A 15,368-nucleotide genomic window follows, 5' to 3' on the forward strand; every position below is an offset into this window, starting at 1 on the left:
ATTCATCACAATGTAACTAGATTATTGACTCTAGTGCAAGTGGGAGACTCTTGGAAATATGCCCTAGAGGCAATAATAAATGGTTATTATTATATTTCTTTGTTCATGGTAATTGTCTATTGTTCATGCTATAATTGTATTGTCCGGAAATCGTAATACATGTGTGAATACATAGATCACAACGTGTCCCTAGTAAGCCTCTAGTTGACTAGCTCGTTGATCAACAAATAGTCATGGTTTCCTGACTATGGACATTGGATGTCGTTGATAACGGGATCACATCATTAGGAGAATGATGTGATGGACAAGACCCAATCCTAAGCATAGCATAATAGATCGTGTAGTTTCGTTTGCTAGAGCTTTTCCAATGTCAAGTATCCTTTCCTTAGACCATGAGATCGTGCAACTCCCGGATACCATAGGAGTGCTTTGGGTGTGCCAAACGTCACAACGTAACTGGGTGACTATAAAGGTGCACTACGGGTAACTCCGGAAGTGTCTGTTGGGTTGGCACGGATCGAGACTGGGATTTGTCACTCCGTATGACGGAGAGGTATCTCTGGGCCCACTCGGTAATGCATCATCATAATGAGCTCAATGTGACTAAGGCGTTAGTCACGGGATCATGCATTGCGGTACGAGTAAAGAGACTTGCCGGTAACGAGATTGAACAAGGTATTGGGATACCGACGATCGAATCTCGGGCAAGTAACATACCGATTGACAAAGGGAATTGTATACGGGATTGATTGAATCCTCAACATCGTGGTTCATCCGATGAGATCATCGTGGAACGTGTGGGAGCCAACATGGGTATCCAGATCCCGCTGTTGGTTATTGACCGGAGAGGCGTCTCGGTCATGTCTGCATGTCTCCCGAACCCGTAGGGTCTACACTCTTAAGGTTCGGTGACGCTAGGGTTGTAGATATATGAGTATGCGGAAACCCGAAAGTTGTTCGGAGTCCCGGATGAGATCCCGGACGTCACGAGGAGTTCCGAAATGGTCCGGAGGTAAAGAATTATATATATGAAGTCATGTTTCGGCCACCGGGAAAGTTTTGGGGGTTACCGGTATCGTACCGGGACCACCGGAAGGGTCCCGGGGGTCCACCGGGTGGGGCCACCTATCCCGGAGGGCCCCGTGGGCTGAAGTGGGAAGGGAACCAGCCCCTAGTGGGCTGGGCGCCCACCCATGGGCCTCCCCCCATGCGCCTAGGGTTGGAAACCCTAGGGTGGGGGGGGGCTTCCCACTTGCCTTGGGGGGCAAGGCACCCCCCTTGGCCGCCGCCCCCACCCTAGATGGGTTTGGCCAGCGCCCCCCTCCCAGGGGGCCTATATAAAGGGGGGAGGGAGGGCAGCAACATCTCAGCCTTGGGCGCCTCCCTCCTCCCCATGCTACACCTCTCTCTCTCTCTTGTAGAAGCTCGGCGAAGCCCTGCCGGCATCCCGCTACATCCACCACCACGCCGTCGTGCTGCTGGATCTCCATCAACCTCTCCTTCCCCCTTGCTGGATCAAGAAGGAGGAGACGTCGCTGCGCCGTACGTGTGTTGAACGCGGAGGTGCCGTCCGTTCGGCACTCGGTCATCGGTGATTTGAATCACGGCGAGTACGACTCCGTCATCCACGTTCATTGGAACGCTTCCGCTCGCAATCTACAAGGGTATGTAGATGCACTCCTTTCCCCCCGTTGCTAGTATACTGCATAGATGCATCTTGGTGAGCGTAGGAAAATTTTAAAATTATGCTACGATTCCCAACAACTGTTGATTTTTCGTTCAGTGGTGGTTTTGGGTCCTTCTGTTGCTCTTTATTTTGCTGTTCATCGTCACTGACCTTTTTTTTTCTTGCAGCTGTTCAAACATAGAGGCGGCAAAGTGAGAGTCCATTGGACTGAATACAAATGTGGTAGGTTTGAGTTTATTTGATTGTGCACGCAGCAATTTTATAATTTCATAGTTGCAGGTTTCGTAAGTTTACCTTTTCAGTCGTTGACGCTGCCCCTGTCTCTGGTACCTGTTGTTTGGTGAGTGAATTTTTTGTGGCTTGGTCTTCAGTGGCATTATTGTCTATCGTTTGAAGAACATGTTCGGGTTGTTCATTGGGCTCCTCTGGTTGTGTTTGATGGTCTTGATTGTTGATGGTTTCTTGAGCTTCTTGTGCCTGCACCAACACAAAAAATATTTAAGAAATGGGTGCATTTCTGACTGTTCAGTTACAATTTTTTTATAAGACCTCTATCTCTGGAGTTGCAGGACTGTCTACTGCTTGTACTACGGCTTCTCCTTGTCTCGTGTTGTCCTCTAGTTTTTCTTGTTGAATGTCTATGCCAATGCTTTTGCATGCTTCCTCTTCCTGTTTAATAAAAATTGAATTTATAGATTGAACTTGTCTGAGCTTTGTAACCTCACCTCTTCAGATGTTGTTGTTTGAAGTTCTTGATCTTCGATATCAGCGTACTCGTTTGTTTCCTGCATTTGTTCAAAGAAAAGGGTGAGACATACCTTATAATCTTTGTATTGCCGTGGCGGGGTGTATTAGGTAGTTCAGACATCATAAAAATATTTTGAAAAGTGGTTGTTGTTGTTGAATGTTTACCTCCGTGTTGATGACTGGGTTATTTGTGCCTGCATCTACTGTTTCTTTGTCAGGTATAACAGTCTCTTGTTTCTCATCGGCTGGGATGTCTTGCGCTTTCTCCTTTGTACTCGTGATGGTGATCTACAATGTTGTGGCGCTGGAAATCTCTTGTACACAAAGTTCCTGTTCTGTGACGCCTTCGTCTGTTTGAGGTTCACTATGGGGTTCAATTTCAACACGGGTTGTCTCTTGGTCTTGCAGTGCTTGTGATACCTGGAGATCAAACAATATGAGTTTGCGGTTCACTTTCTTTCCTGCCATTTATGAGCTTTCGGTGTGGGTAATAGTGGATATGGAAGTTTACCTCCTCCTCGTTGTTTTCTTCTTCTTTGCGTTTGTTATGCTAACGGTTGATTGTGGGTTAGCTTCTTGCATTTGGTTCGTGGGGCTGCTTACTTGATTGTTCTTCAGCTGAGTCTATATTTTGTTGGAGGTTTGTCAGCTAACTTATAACTCTATCCAGTTTTGAAAGGAAAAATGGACGTTCATACTGACCTCTTCACAGGTTCTGACATTGATCGTATCTTGTGCTTGTGTTGGGGTAGTTGTTGTTGTAGCATTGTCTGTTGTGAGGTTGCTTTGTTTGTTCCGTTCATTTGTGTTTTTGGGGTTGTTGACACCATCCTGCTGTTGGAGTTCATCTTGGCCTGGCGTGCTATTGGTACGTTCCTGAAAGCATTGAGGCAGTTCTTTTCAGTTGAGGTATGAAAACAGGGGTTTGCTTTAGGGTGCGTATGGCACCATGCATTACTATTTACTTACCTGTTTTTGCCGCTTTATCTTGTTCTTGTCAATGCCTATGTCCCTTGATTTTGTTCTTCTCTTCCTCTCTTCGTCTTCTTTCTTTTCTTTTCTTTTCTCCTTTCTCTTGGTTCTGTTGTGGCTACGATTTCATTTGTGCGGTTGGCATCGGCTAGTCTACTTGAGGCTGTTGGATCTGCTTGCTCTAGTGTCTGCAGGGTCGCGTTGTCTGTCAGGTACCTTGTGCAAACTATGTCCTGAAATTGTCTGAGTTGTTCTAATGAATCCATCAGGGCAATTGTTTGTTGCACGACTAGGTTCTTTTTTTTCATCCAATATCTTTTCCTTTTCGTTGCATTGGTGTTCAGCCCTGGTGGTTACTGCGGGTATCTGTTCTGCTTCATGGAGTACTTTTTCCAACAATTTGTTTATCCTTTGGAATCTTTCTTCTGCTCCTGTGCTGATGCTTTTGTTTGGTTCCCTTCTTCGACTGGTGCCGACACGTGGTTCGCGCCGGCGTTTGGGTGGAGGTGGTAGCAGTTTGGTCGTGTTCTGGTGTTGCTGTTGTTTGTGATGTTCTACTGCTATCTGGTGAATTGAAGACGAAGTTGATGCTGTGTTGGCATAGAAGATCCTCTCTGCTGTTCCTTTCCATGTCTGCATCGTTTTGGTGTAATTTAGTTGATTAGAATGGAAACCGTTTTCAAAAAGGGAAGGACTAATTTATGTACAATATAGCTATACATGTATTTTGCCAAATTCATAGTCATCTGGTCGTGCTCTTCCTCCCCTTTTCATGTCTGCTCTAGCTATTTTCGCTAGGTCACTCTCTTTGAGATGGTTTGCTCGTGGTAATGAGGTCTTGTCCATTGTCTTTGCAATCTTCCGCATTTCTTTTGTGTCGGTTGGCAGCAGCAGGGAGTCGAGGTACATGATTACTGGCCCTTGTGCCAAACCATTGACATGCTTTTTGTTCTTTTCTTCCTGAGGCAAATTTATGTGTTTCTGCCATATCTTGGCTCCTTCCTTAATACATTCGACGATTACCTCGCAGAAATCCATCTTTGCCATCTCTGGATAGTCCATGTCCTCTACCATTATAGCTTGTCGGGCGAAGATAGCGGCGCTTGACCCGAAGACAACGTTGTGGAAAAAAATAAGAAAAAAATATTTTAACCGATTTCCTGTTTGACTGTTCGTCATCTAGTTCCACCAATATTTTTAGCTCCCTGTAACACCCCAAAATTTTAACCTTGTTTTAATAATTAAAATTTTGCCAGGAAATTAAATTTTTCCATTTGTCTGGATTTATCTCTTGATTTCAGAACCCCTCTTCTCTTAAATATTGTGGGTGTTTACCTCAAGTGGAAACTTTCCAAAAGTATTATTGGACTTGTATACTCTCTCAATAAAACAATTCTTTATCAGTGGATTTATTTGCATAATTGTTTTCCTGAGCTTTATTCTTTTAAAATGATTTTTCATAAATTTGGAGCCTCTGTTGCACTGCAACCATTTGATTAATGCATTTAATATTTTCACGAAAATTTGGGGATGTCATGTGATGTTTCCACATCACTTTTATACAAGAATATCTTTTGGTCATTTGGAGATTTTGAGCTCTACATCAACTTTTCAAATCTGGTCCAGTAGGTATTTTTGCACTACAGCCTATTTAAATATTCCTTTAAAAATTCTTCCAAGTGTTTGGAGATGTCAGTAGATGCACATAATTCTACTTTATGCAAAAACCCATTGGTGTTCTTTGAAAAAGTTGAGGAAATCATCCTCATCTTCATTCTGCTCCAGTTTGGTGATTTGTACTGCAACCCTAAATTATCTTGCTCTAGTAACCCTGAGCTTTTTCCTACTTATAGACCACCCTGCAAAACCCTTAAGTCCAGGGGAGTGGACCCATTGGAGGGTTTTAAGTGCTTGCAATGATAGTCTTTAGTTTCTGCCCAAAATTGGCTTTCTCAAAAACTTGCACTAACAAGTTTCTGTTCTTGCCAAACTAACCTTGCCACCATCACCTACACCTAGAGAGACTATGATCTGGAGTTTGTGGCCACCCCAAGAGTTGCCTAGATGCCCTTAGCATTTTGTCAAACACTTGGTGTGCATAGTCAGTTTTGACATGAGTTTGAGTTTGCACTGTGTACTTAACCCTCTAACCCAGTAACCTTGTCCACTAAAATCCAAGCTAATCCTAACCTAGTCCTGTTATTTGCCAGCCTCGCTAAAGCACTCTAGGCCGCACTGGCATTATGTCGAGCACGTCTCGTACGTGCTCCGGGTGCGCCCAGAGCGCGCGTTTTACACGTGCGGGCGCCCGAGCCGCCGCGTCGCACGGCCGCCTCCCCGCGCCCGCTCTGGCCTCTCCCCACTCGCAGCCAACTCGCTCGCCCCCTCCCTCGCCACAAAGCCAACCCTGGCGCCCTACAACGCCGCCGTCAGGTCGGCCACGGCGGCTAGCGGCCGGCCATAGTGGACTCCTGCCATGGACGGCGCCGCCCGAGCCGCAGCAGCGCGCCAGCTGCCCCCTTGTACAGCCCGAGCCTATCCTCAAGCCCGTCTGCTAGTGCTCGTCGCCGCCACGTCGCCCTGGCCACTACAGAACGGCGACTCGCCGTCGTTCTTATCCATCACCGCGGAACCAGCCTCGTTGCGCTATAAAAGGAGGCCCCCGAGCTCCTCCGAGCACTCAGGCGATCCCAGGCCACCCCCATAGCCCCCCCTCAGGCAGCAATCGCCGGATGGTAGCCGTCTTCCTCGACTCCGGTCGGTTCGGCCGCCGCCACCTTCCAGTACCATTCATCGCAACCAGGGCCTCCCCCACCCATCCAACGCCACCACCCGTTTCCCCTCGACCTCACGGAGCCGCCCAGCCTCTCAAACGCGACCAAGTACCACCATAGCTCGAAACCCCCAAACCACCTGAAACCTCCCCCGCCGCGAAGCTCGCCGGCGGCGACTCCCTTCACCCCCACGGCCCTCTCGACCACCAGGAGGACCGCCCTGGAACCACGGATCCATCCCTGCCCTCCGGAGCCCGCGAGGAGCTGCCGTTCGCCGGCGTCGATCGCCGGAGTCCCGCCTCCGTTCGGGCAGAGGAAGAGGAGGGAGAAGGGACTAGTCAAACCTGACAAGTGGGCCCGCTGGACCCACTGTCAGCGACCCAGCCCCGCCGACGTGTGTTTTAAGTGGAGGCGTATTTCGCAAAATACGTTTTTGCTAAACAGAAAGTGTAAGCCCCTCCGAAACGTTTTCTTTTTCTGTTTTATTTTAAAACAGAACTTTGACTGGTTATATCGTTTTAAATAAAACTCCAAATGAGTTGATTCTTTTTCCTACCTCCCTCAAATTTCATCTAGTTTATTTTAAGATTTATTTCAAAAAATTTCAGGACAACTTTTTGTACTGTTTTTGAAACATATGTTATTTGAATATTTTTCAAAATAGGAAATGGAGAGAGAAGAAAACTTTAAAAAAGTTTTGGAATGCACACTTCCTCTCCACAACCTGAAGGCAAGCATTCTGAACTCTGGCATAATATTTTTGGATGTTGTTGATACGGTTACAACACCACCTTGACTTGGAGCATACGTTATTTCATGTGACGATAAAATCATACGCATGAGTGCATAATGGAAATGCTATGCTGTTAAAAATGGATATGCTGGTGATGGTGACCGTCCTCGTAAGCTTCTCATGCATACCGAAAGGAGGTCGGGAAAGTCGTGGTCTTGGGTAGACACGAGCTTGTCCCTAGTTCCTCGTCGAGACGAGTATGTCCGGTATAGCATGGTGAGGCTTGATGAGCGATGAGTTTATCTGTTAATGGAAATATATTTGTTATGATGATCATACGGAGAATACTTGGACCTCCTGAGTCGGCCATAGGTCGAGTCTTGTTCAGTAACCCCCATACTTGTTTCGTACTACCACTTGTCCCTGCCGCAGGTAGGGTACGGTTCAGTAAGTTGTCAACCCCGTCCTAGCACACACCGTACAGAGAGGCCATGGTGGAAGATACTGGAGGCCTCCGGTAGGCATGCCACCTGGTCCGGGGGAATGGGTGTTTCCGGTTGGGACCGAGAGGGGGGCACCCCTTAGAGCGCGCGATATAAATTTGATCCCATGCTAAGTCGAGGTTGTAGCCTCCCCACTTAGAGTTTTGCTTGACACGTGTTGTGGGTGATTCCAGACACCGGTAAGTTAAGCTGGTGTGTGCAGGTCAGGTGTGTTTTCAATTAAAATACCGTAGGCGGAATTAGTCCCGATGGACTAAATAAATCCGTTACTCGTGGGAAAAGAGTACACCCTCTGCAGAGGTTAAATCTATTCAGATAGCCATGTCCATGGGTAAGGACTACAGTCTGAGATGGGTCTAGTGACGGTTTTCGGAGGAGAAACGGCTAAACCAGAACTTTGATTATGACGTGTGGCATATGGGGATTATGATTATTGTGGACTAACCATTTACATTATTTGAATTGTCGAGTATCCCTGGGACGGTTCTACCTCCTGGATACTCGCTGCGATTATTTTCTTATAAGCCCTTTAGGTGGTGTCGCTCCGACGCCCGACTGTGGCATGCTTGTTATTTTCTTTTATTCATAAGCCCCTTATGTGGTGTCGCTCCGACGCCCGACTGTGGCATGCTTGTTATTTTCTTTTATTCATAAGCCCCTTATGTGGTGTCGCTCAGACGCCCGACTGTGGCATGCTTGTTATTTTCTTTTATTCATAAGCCCCTTATGTGGTGTCGCTCAGACGCCCGACTGTGGCATGCTTGTTATTTTCTTTCATTCATAAGCCCTTTATGTGGTGTCGCTCAGACGCCCGACTGAGGCATGATTTATTTTCCTTTCGAGGCGTCGCTTCAGACACTCGATCGGTGCATACTATTTCTACTCCCGTATTTCATATTCATATTTTACATGAACAACCTGCATGTGTGCATCATGAATTTGTTTATTTCATGACTGACGATATGAGAATAGTTCGGAGCATGATTATCCATTGTTATATTATACCCGTGTTCATAATGTTTGCGAGTACATTCAAAAGTACTCACTGGCTTGTCCCTGGCTATTGTCTTGGCCAGATTTCTCGCATGGAGATAAGCATTGCGATGACAGCCCCGGAACCTATGCTATGATGATAGCAGCCTCGCGAAGATAGGAGTTATCCTGGTCAGCTGTTCTTGTGGGAAATGGAGTCCCATAGACGCAGGTGGACCACAAACCGCTTCCGCCATCAACCACTAGAAACCAAGTGTTGTACTCATAGGCCACAATGGTCTTGTACTACATATTTTGTACTTTGCTTGGAATCACTACAACAAAATTGACATACCGTGACGAAAATCCTCGTGACGATGGTGGACAACGTCATCTAAATGCCTAATGTGTGATGTTCTCATAGGTGGCGTCACCAATTACCGCAAATCGGTGACGTTAGACGTCACTGGGATGCCTCGGCCTTTCAGCACACCTGGTTGCCAATTTCTGTGACGATTTGGTATTTTGTATGACGAACTAGCTGGAGTCATCGAATACTACAAATGTGTGATGATCATTTTTTTGTCATGTAGCTTCTAGCAGTGGGACCCACCATAGCTAGTTCAGGGGTTATCGAGAGGTAGGAGCCATGCGTCGGTTTTGGCAGTGGGACCCGCCACCATTTTTTGAAAGCCTATTTAGCGTTGTAATTATTTTATTTTATCTAATATAAGTAGGTAGTGGCCATGGAAATACTTATGAGTATTATATTCTTAAAAAGGGAAGACCTTGTTTTGTTCTTTTTTAGATGGTTTTTTGTTCTTCCTTATATAAATAGGTAGTGGCTTGACCAAAAATTTAATCAGGCATTAAAAATATAAATTTTAAAACAATTATTTTTGTTTGGCAGTGTATATGCTGAAAACTTGAATTGGGCGCTCGTGAGCTAATTTTGTTTCGTTCTATCTCAAAAATTAAAATGGAAATAGGTGAGTCGATGACATCTTTTACTTTTTTTATTCTTATCTATAAACAGACTAGGCAAAAAACATGAATGAGGCGCTCGTGAGGTCATATTGTTTCGTTCTATCTATAAAAACTAAAAATAATGATACAAAAACCAAAAGGATTATTACAGGAGTTAGAACCGGCTTTAGGAAAGAGTACGGACGCTATACAAATCGTGCTATCATATCCTTGGACTTTACGTTGCCATTAGGAAAGACTTTGGACGCTATACAAATCATGATATCATATTCTTGGACTACACGCCTGGGCGTGTGTGACTATATCTGTAGTTTTTTTAGGGAGACTATATCTGTAGGTTAGTTATTTCTTGCCGGCGCATATGTGACTCGATCTGATTGTCTTCTCGGTTCTAGCTGGCGGCGTTTCATGGCGGGGAGAAGCAGGACGGCGATAGCCGAAGCACGTCACAGATCGCTTCTGGCTAGCGGTTGCCAATTGAAGTAAGTGCATCCACTCCCTAAAGATGGGATACGGCTCTCCTCGCCTAGCCGTAGTTTCGGTGGTGCATTTAGCATCGTCAGCGGGCGTGTGGAGGTGTGTCTCCAGCACATTCATCTTTGGTGGATTTGCTCGGATATTGTCTTCATGTTGGATCCTTCGGATCTGTGCTACTCTTCCTCGGTGACAGTTGTTGTTCTGATGTGCTGATTCTATGGTGCCTTAGCACGGCGACTTCCTGACTGTCCACTATAACAAGTTTTACCCGGCTCCGATGAGGGAGGGGTGATGACAGCGGCGCGTCTTCGCCTCGCTTCTGCGCTTGGAGTCGTCGTTAGTTGGTCTACAAATCTAGATATTTTTATTATTATTTTTTGTATTCGTTGTACTGCCATGATTGAAAGGAGTAGATCAGATGTTTTCCTAAAAAAAGAAAAAAACCATCCCAACTTACCAATTTTATTTACACAAGCAGTTAAAATAATCACCAATTTGCATTTTGTTTTTTCCAGATCACATACTTAAGATCCCTCTATACAATTTTTGACATATTTATTTACAGTTATCCCAAAAAACAACATGAAAAATACCACATCATATTGTTCATGTAAGATTTACTTTTTAATAATCATTTTGTACTTATTTCGAATTAAATGAATTACATAATATTAAGTGGAAAATAAATTATGAAAATACACCATCTCCTCGCAAAAAAAAACTCTTTTCCCTCCACCCACGTACTATTTTCCCTCCACTTTTCTATATTTTTTCCCGCATTCACCCTGTGTCCCCACCAGTCAAAGACCCAGCCAAAAATTATCCTTCTATTTCCCCGTGAATAGACGCCGCCAAAAAAAAGCCACCGCCCACCCGGGAATTTTTCTCGTCAGATTCAATCGACACCACGACTGCGGCGATCAGGGCCGGCAGATTGGGGGTGGCCGCCCCGCCGTCCGAGCTTGGATCCACCAACATCAACCATCCCCGTGAGCACTCCGCTATATTCCCCCCTGATTTCAGCGACCGGCGACGGCGGATTGGACGAGGCCGCCCGACCGGCCGAGCACGGATCCACTGCATCAACCGGCGACAGTGGATTGGAGGCCGCCCCACCCGGCTCTCTTTCCCCAACGATTGCAGCGATCGGCGGTGGCTCACGGTAAATTTCTTATCCCGCCCTCCTCATACCCCAAGCTCTAGACGTAGGGGATCATCAGGGAAGCGAGTTGGGGGATAAAAGCACCCATGGTGTGAGACTTCTTTACATGTGTGAATACAGCGACCATGTGGCAAATCCAATAACTCTGTAAGATTTACTTAGTCTTTATTCAGTTGTCATGAGATTTCCTGTAATACAACGACCATGTCCCTGTTTGTGGCTCTACTACCCCATAAAAGTCTTTACCTAGGATCGTCATAACTGAATAAAGATTGAGTCTGCTCTTGTTCTTGATACAATATATTACCATATGGTGTTCACAGTGTACGTCCTTTATTTCGAATTCTAGATAAAGACTGAGTCTGCACTTCTTCTTGTTCAAAACTAAATAAAGAGCGACTATGCACTTGTTTGAAACTGAATAAATACTGAGTCTATGAGTCTGCACTTCTTCTTGTTCAAAACTGAATAAAGAGCGACTCTGCACTTGTTTGAAACTGAATAAAGACTGAGTCTATGAGTCTGCACTTCTTCTTGTTCAAAACTGAATAAAGAGCGACTCTGCACTTGTTTGAAACTGAATAAAGACTAAGTCTATGAGTCTGCACTTGTTCTTGTTTAACTGAATTCTGGACACTCCATATTTTCAAGTATGTTATTTATTTCGATCTGTTCTACAACCCTCAAAAGCATCATACAGTAATGTATTTGCCATCTCAAATTATACAAGTATCAATTCTATGCTTAAGTATAAAGGAACACACGAACTACTTGTTAGGAGAGCTGCGTGTTTACAACTGTTTTACACAATCTAGGTTTTTTTTGTCTACTAGCAATGATGGCCAGGTTTCAAGAGATAATTTAATGTAATCATGTACGTTACATTTACTCCTTCAAACAAGTTTAAGAAGATTTCAGTCATGTAGTGATGATAATGTAGGCTGGTAGGTCTTTTGGCAATTCATTAAGTTCACTCTCTGTAATATTTTCCAGCTCCAGTTACTAAAATCATGCCACCAGTTCTGGAGAGTGATATGCATAGCAGTGAATATCTTGCGGAACAGAAACACAAGGGTGAGGCGTATTTGAAGGAAAGGGATGCAAGGATTGCGGAACGCAAGGCTGTGGAGAGGGAGTATCTTAAAGACATAAAAAGCTTAGCTTGTAGCCTTGTATACCCTAGTGCCTCTAATGTGCAACCGACACAAAATGCACGAGCTGCTGATGATCGGAGCGACTCAGAGTATGAACCAGATGCTGAAGAGGAGGCCCATGGAGAGGAGGAGGATTTGAGAGATGAAGAAGAGGAGGTACATTGTGGATTCACTTGGTCTAATTTCACCTTGCTTGTATCATGTGTATGCCACTGTGCACTATGCACACTCGAAGATTTATTCACATTTTTTGTCCCTCCACTTTTCCTAATTAATCTAGATGATGACATCTCTGTTCACTGCATTCCTATTTGAACCTCTGTTGACATTGCATAAGTTTGTGTTGATTAACTTCCTTGTTTTACTCACTTGTTTGACCCAGGCACCTGAAGGTTCTACCATGCCAAAAACGAAAAAGCATGTCAGATGCAAAAACAGCGCAGCTGCTACCTCAAGAATAACAAGATCTAGAGCTACCAGAACAACTGAGTCATTTGAAGCTACAAACCATCAAGAACAGTCTGCACCAAACCCAACAAACACATCACCTCACCTAACTTCTAAGGATAGCAACTCGCCTGATGCTGATTCAGGGGTACAAGGTTCTCAAGACATGATAGGCACATCCGGACAATCAGATAACATTATTACATTACAAGACCAAGGTATATGCGACATCATCGCTTCACCCCTTCTATTTTCCACTTTAAATTGTAACCTTCTAATTTATCTGCCAACTTGTAATGTAGATGCATTAGCATGCTCCACTGGTCCAACTGATCCACGTCCGTCAAGGAGAGGTCGTGGACGTAGACCAACCATGGGGCATGGGCTTCAGGAGTATGCAATCAGGACCCAAGTCCCATTGAATTTTTCAAAGACACCCATACAAACAGCAAGACCGGTAGCATGAGCGAGCCAGCACTTCTAGCTCATGTAAGATTTCTTCCTTTATTGTTTCTGACTTGAAATAGATTCTCATATTGATAAAGTGTAATCTAGCATATGAACTTTGCCTTAGCATCAATGTTTTTCTTTATACTATAGAATGCGATGGAAAAGAAAAGGGAAACACAATCAGAAGGTGAGCAGCCAGTATCCGATACAGCGATTGTGGCTGAAGTTCTAAAGGAAGAAAGCGCCCATAGCACCTTCCTTGCCAGCATGGGGCATGCATCAAGATCCGGGAGGTCTGGGAGCTCTACTTGATCAGCCCAGATCAAAGTTTTAGAAGAAAGAATTGAACAGAAGGATAGAGAGGCAAGAGATGCAAATGTCAGGTAATTATATTATTTCCCTTTCCGTTATTGTTGTTTCTTTTTGCTTGCTTCTGTGTGCAGAGTGCACTCATTGCAGTGAACCAAAGTTCAACTAATGAGTGCTTCTTTTAACCTAGGCTGCTGACTTGATATCCTTTTGGCGATGCTTCCTGTAAGCAAGCTATTGGTTATGCATATTTTAAAACATTATAAGTTATTCTTGGGTTTACTGTTTCATTAGCCCATGGACATGCTTGCCTTGAAATTTAATAATGTACTTCTCTATTTCAAATCGATACCCTTGTACCTTGTTATATTGTCTGTTTTCATCTCAATACGATGCAATGTTGCTGTGTTTTGTGATTTATAGGCATCGAGAGGAGTTAGCCGCAAGACTTGAAGCATAAGAGAGAGCATTTGAAGAGATACAAAAGAAGCAGCAAGAAGACTTGGAAGCTCTAAAGAAGATCTAGCAAGAGAAGAATGAAGCCTGGACAAAGAAGCAAAAGGAGACGGATAATCTACTTGATTTTCTCTTGAGGGCTCAAGCAACTCAGCAGTCCCAGTCCAAACCAGATGGTTCATGAATGCCATCCTTACATTGGAATCATCAGGATAACATATGTGTCTTTAGTTAATATTAGTTTTCATCTTGTCTATTATATGTGTCAAACTTGAGTCAGTTTTGTACTGTCATTTTTTTATAGAATGATTTGGCTGAGCGATTTCATATATAATATGATTTGACTTTCATATCAATTTATGATGTGATTTTTCTCTTTAACTTTTTCATATAATCTGATGTGATGTGAATTAAATACTTATTTTCATCGTAATTTAGATTTGAAAGAAAGTAAATAAAATTGATGATGCCATTTTCATCCATAATAAAAGTAGTGGCACTAGTAGTGGGATAGCCTATCGGGTGTTGATGTGGCATAAAGTTAGTGACGTTGCCTCGTCACCGAATATGGTACAATATGGCACATTTTCTCCTAAAATGTGACGATAACTGACCGTCATGGAAATAACAAGTTGATGATGTTCTATATAACGTCACCGAAGGTCCCAATTTCGATGACGTTTTTGCGCGTGCGCCGTCACTAGGAGTAATCCGTGACGGGGATTCCGTGACGATGCTTGTGACGCCCATAAAATGTCACCGGGGGGTAATTTGTGACGTTATTAGCTATTCGATGACATTTTTTAGCTCGTCATAGTAGGCCCGATCTCTTGTAGTGAATTTCTGTATCAAGTTGGTGCCTCATCAGCTAACAGTAATCCTGGGGCTGGTAAGCACAAGGGCCATTTTCTGGAAAATTATTATCCCGAAAATCCGGTCCTGACACTCCCTGAACAGTTCTTTTGGCTTGAAATTTGTATGTTTGAAGCCAAGGTCTGACATTAGTTCTTTCATTGAAGTTGGGCTCTTCTCTGGCCTTGGTGCTGACTTTTTCGTGCCGTTTGAGTATCCAAACACCTTGTGTATAGCTTCCTTAGTAATCCTGATTTTCTTGTCTTCGGTACCATCACCGCAGGTGATTGTCATGCTTTCTTTGTCCAGGTTGTCGTAGATGTGTGCTGCAAGTGGTCTGCAGATGGAGCCCGTTATTTTGCAGTTCTCTATGATGCCAAATCCTGCCGTCCTAATATCTTGCTTGTGACGGTCTTTAAGTAAATTCCATGCTTTCTTGACATAAGCGAATGCTGCCCCTGCCTTGATTTGGCATTTCTGTTCGTTTGTTTCTTGCTGTTCTTCGACAACTGTTGGTGCTACCAATTCTTTTCCGCTTGTCTTTCTCCTCTTTCTGTCCTTCTGTCCTGATTTGTTCTGTTTCAGAAGACAAAAAGAAAGGGTTTCGCTAGAAAGGAACGTTAGATCCTGAGTGTTGAATAGTAGTATTCAAAATTAGTACATAAGTGTGTTTTTACGTCGTCGTC

General features: G+C 44.2%; 1 long non-coding RNA gene across 1 annotated transcript; it reads left to right on the forward strand.

The window, feature by feature from the left end:
* The first annotated feature begins 9,040 nt into the window (after nucleotides 1-9,040).
* On the forward strand, nucleotides 9,041-14,143 carry LOC109782807 (uncharacterized). Its single transcript, XR_012182882.1, has 5 exons — nucleotides 9,041-11,014; nucleotides 12,008-12,324; nucleotides 12,551-13,104; nucleotides 13,216-13,448; nucleotides 13,798-14,143. It is a non-coding gene; the product is annotated as an uncharacterized lncRNA (long non-coding RNA).
* The last annotated feature ends 1,225 nt before the right edge of the window (nucleotides 14,144-15,368 follow it).

Source organism: Aegilops tauschii, chromosome 4, assembly GCF_002575655.3.
Source record: "Aegilops tauschii subsp. strangulata cultivar AL8/78 chromosome 4, Aet v6.0, whole genome shotgun sequence".
Classification (NCBI taxonomy): Eukaryota; Viridiplantae; Streptophyta; class Magnoliopsida; order Poales; family Poaceae; genus Aegilops; species Aegilops tauschii.